Genomic DNA, 4,746 nt, shown 5'->3' on the forward strand with positions numbered 1-4,746 from the left:
TTAATCCTGTATCATATATGTGATTTGCAAATACTTTTTTACATTCTGTGGGTTGCCTTTGATATGCAAAAGTTTTCAATTTTTTTTTTTTTTTTTTTGTCTTTTCCGTGGCTGGTAAGGGGATCGCAACCCTTGGCTTGGTGTCACCCGCACCGCGCTCAGCCAGTCCTATATAGGATCCGAACCCGCGGCGGGAGCGATGCTGCGCTCCCAGCGCTGCACTCTCCTGAGTGCGCCACGGGGCCAGCCCAAAAGTTTTCAATTTTGATGAAGTCCATTTTATCTATTTTTGTTGTTGTTGTTGCCTGTGCTTTTGGTGCCATATCCAAGAAACTTGCCAAATCCAGTGTCATAAAGATTTCTTTCCTCTTTTCCTCAGAGTTTTATAGTTTTAGCCCTTATGTTTAGGTCTTTGATCCATTTTGAATTAATTTTTGCATATGGCTTAAGGTAATAGTTCAACTTCATTCTTTTGCTTGTGTATATCCAGTTTCCCCATATCATTTATTGAAAGACTGTCCTTTTCCCATTGAATGGTCTGGTCACCCTTGTCAAAAATCAATTGACCATACATGCAAGGGTTTTATTTCTGGATTCTTATTCTGTTCCATTGATCTATATATCTGTCTTTATGCCAGTACCATGCTATTTTGATTATTGCTGCTATGTAGTAAGATTTAAAATTAGGATTTGTGAGTTATTCAACTTTGTTCTCCCCCCCCCCAAGAATATTTTGGCTATTTGGGGTCCCTTGAGATTCATACAAAGTTTAGGATGGGTTTTTCTATTTTTGAAAAAAAATGTTGTTGGGATTTTGATGGAGATTGCATTGAATTTGTAGATTGCTTTGGGTGGATTTTTTGTATGTTTGAAGAAAAGATTTAGATGTTTAAAGTCTCTCCACCCAACTTTTCAGTCTATTTTCAGCATTTGTCTTTTTTACTCTTTTAAATTCATAAATACAGAATAGCATGAGTATTTGTGGTACACACAGCATAAAACACATACAGTTTAAAGAGTTATTATTATAAAACAGATACCATGTAACTGCTACCCAGGTGAAGAAATAGTTGCTTGAAGTTTTAAAACCACTGAACTAGAGCATGGATAATTAAGTTAACCGAAGTCAGAAAATAGAGCCATGTTAATTAGGATGCACTAGGAAGAATAATGTTTTGGGTATGTGTCATTAGCTAGGGGTGACTGGAGGCATGGGAGTGCTGGATTACCTAGGGCTCAGTGGTGTAGCTACAGTAGGAAACTTGAGTGCCCATGTCTAAAAACACTTTGCTTCAGAGACCAGTTAGAGTCCAAATTTATAGTCTGTTTTGCCCAGGATTGGGAAAGAATGAGATTAAAAGTAAATAAAGTACCTAGGAAACAGTTCCTGTTAAAGTTGAGTCATAAAACCCAAAATAATTGATCTGATTGTTCCTAATCAATAGTGTCAAGCACCAAACTCTTTACATTATAGTCAAATGTGATTGTGCATCCAGTTGAATAACCTAAATTTAAGCATCATTTTGGCAAACTATAATTAATGACAGTTAATAAATATTCATCTAAAAGTCAAAAATGCTGTATGAAATATGTATTTAGCATGGTTCTTATTTAAAAGTATAGAGTTTATACCTAAAGTTCATATGTTATAGCAGTCAGGTATGTTTTTGCATCCCTCTTACCCTCCAAGTAATTGACTCTATTTGAGCATCTTACAGTGTAGTTGACAAACAAATTGATTTATTTAGCCAGAATGTGGTAAATTCTGTAATATAAATTTAAAGTGCCAGGGATCACAGAAGGTTAATTTACATTCCTGACCTGGGAAGTTATTTTAGGATTATCTGACATTTGAGCTGGGACTTTAAGATTTGGTAGGCTTTCAACAACCAAAGGTTATAAAGGCTAGATTGAAGTACATATTAACTCTTTTAGGATAGGGGATTAACATGAGTAAAAGGGTAAGAGATGGTTTAGGGAGTAGTTCAGTGGTTAGCATGAACACTACTGTGTGTTCAGGAGTGGGGAGGAGGTATGAGAGGTCTTTGGAATGATTCATATTATATTTTAATTCCATTTTTCCATGAACTTTTTCAAGTGCCCTTGTACAGTAAGAGATAAAGATGGAAAGATTTATTTTGAAGCCAGGTCATAGAGGACCGTGAGTACTGTTAATGACCAAAACTATGTCTAAGAAGATTAATCTAGTGGCAGTTTGTGGGTTGGATTGTTGGGGAAGACACTGAAAGTAGGGGCACCATAGGCTAGGCTAGTTGTATTTAAGGGGTGAGAAAGAGGGAGCTGTAGGTGATGATCACCAGGTTTCACGGTTGAGTGACTGAAGGGAAATAACTGAAATAAGATGAGTTTAGGTTGAAGTTCTGGTAAGACATCCACTGTTGGGAAATGGGTTCTGAAGCTCATAGAGGTAAATTTAGAAGTCATCTTCTGTAGAAAGTAGAATTTGAAGACTTTGGTATATGCAAGTACCTAGAGGAAGATTGTTGAGCAAATAGAAGAGAGCAAATGGCAGAATCTTCTTGGAAGGCTATGTTTGGAGGACAGGGAGAGGAAAGTGAGGCATCAAACACTGAGACATGGTGTTCTGAAAGGAAGGAGAAAACTAGGAATGAAAGAGGAAAGTCACCAAAGCCTGAAGGAGTAGAGTCTGAAGGGAACGGGTGAGTGGAATTTATAAGCTCAGAATGTATTAAGGATGTCAGTAATTCAGGGAAGTAGAAGATGAGAAAGATTGAGATGTAGCTAGATTTTGGGTTTTGGGGGCTGGCCATTATGGGGAGATGTAGCTAGATTTTGGAGGGAGGGTCTGTCTGAGGAATTTGTTTATATACTATGAGAGAATAAAGGATCAGAAAGGTTTTTTTGTAGTAAAATATACATAACGTAAAATTTACAATTTAAGCCATATTGAAGTGTACAGTTCAGCGGCATTAAGTAAATTCACATTGTTGAGCAACCATCACCACCATATAGAAAGGCTTTTGAGTAGGGAATATGATGTGATAAAGATGTTGTTTGAATATTTTTTGGTTTGATGACTTGTTGGACTATTGTTTTTCCCTATCTTATTCTAAAGTGGTTTGTGGTGGCTTATGGGGATTCTTGAAATATAATATGTAAATGTCCACATGTATTCCCACTTGAAGGTTTTATAAACTACCACCCTCCACTCATATCACAATCCTTCTCTCGCCCTTATCTGGAAAAGAGCCTTGTTTACCTCCTATGTAAATTCTTTTCACAGTAACATAGTTCCTCATTTAGTAATGAAATCCCTCCTGTTTGAATCTCAAGATAACAGGCAGTGTACTCTTCCAACATTTTCTTAAGCATTGTGGGGTTTTCATAATACACCGATAAAGGCTTTAGTTTAACATCTCACTCAATTTTTCTATATAATATAGGCAGTGTTAGCCTGGTACTTTTCTTGTCTCATGAAATAAAAGTATAAATAAGATGGCATTCCATTTTTTTAAAAAGTCCATTTTTGTCAAGATTATAAATTTACTTTCCGGGCCGAGCCTGTGGCGCACTCGGGAGGGTGCAGCGCTCCCGCCGCGGGTTCGGATCCTATATAGGGATGACTGGTGTGCTCACTGGCTGAGCGTGGTTCGGCCGGTCTCAAAAAAGACAAAAAAAAAAAAATTTACTTTCCAATATTTCCATTCTTATTAATAGTTTTCTGCAGTTCACTGGAGAAAGTTTCTTGTAGACTTGGTATTAGAAGAATCTTATTTTGCCAATTGTATTTAATTCATACATTCTTAACCTTAAACCTTGCAACTCAACTTTTCCACTGAATCCTCTTCTTCCTTCATTTTCACCTTCTTCATTACTTTGAAGATTCTAAATGCATATTGCTGTATTCACACAGTGCTCAGTAGCGCCCATGCTGATTATGGTTATAAATCTGTTGTACAAAGTTATTACTTAGTTTTCAGAAAAACTCCATGCCAGGCCCAAGTCATCAATTTTACATTCATTTTTCTTTATCTTGCATAGAAACAGTCTTATGTATGGTAGAGGGGGGGATATAGTCAAGATCTTGTCTTCTGGTTCCTTTGTTTTTATTAACTTTATTACTTGTTACTTTTTTTCTTTTAATGTATGTGCTTTTCTCTAGGCCTCTTGCTTAGGCTCACCTGTATTTTCACAGAGCATTACTTTCTTTCTTTCTTTCTTTCTTTCTTTCTTTCTTTCTTTCTTTCTTTCTTTCTTTCTTTCTTTCTTTCTTTCTTTCTTTCTTTCTTTCTTTCTTTCTTTCTTTCTTTCTTTCTTTCTTTCTTTCTTTCTTTCTTTCTTTCTTTCTTTCTTTCTTTCTTTCTTTCTTTCTTTCTTTCTTTCTTTCTTTCTTTCTTTCTTTCTTTCTTTCTTTCTTTCTTTCTTTCTTTCTTTCTTTCTTTCTTTCTTTCTTTCTTTCTTTCTTTCTTTCTTTCTTTCTTTCTTTCTTTCTTTCTTTCTTTCTTTCTTTCTTTCTTTCTTTCTTTCTTTCTTTCTTTCTTTCTTTCTTTCTTTCTTTCTTTCTTTCTTTCTTTCTTTCTTTCTTTCTTTCTTTCTTTCTTTCTTTCTTTCTTTCTTTCTTTCTTTCTTTCTTTCTTTCTTTCTTTCTTTCTTTCTTTCTTTCTTTCTTTCTTTCTTTCTTTCTTTCTTTCTTTCTTTCTTTCTTTCTTTCTTTCTTTCTTTCTTTCTTTCTTTCTTTCTTTCTTTCTTTCTTTCTTTCTTTCT

The sequence above is a fragment of the Galeopterus variegatus genome, unplaced genomic scaffold, assembly GCF_000696425.1.
Source record: "Galeopterus variegatus unplaced genomic scaffold, G_variegatus-3.0.2 Scaffold25, whole genome shotgun sequence".
In the NCBI taxonomy this organism is placed as follows: Eukaryota; Metazoa; Chordata; class Mammalia; order Dermoptera; family Cynocephalidae; genus Galeopterus; species Galeopterus variegatus.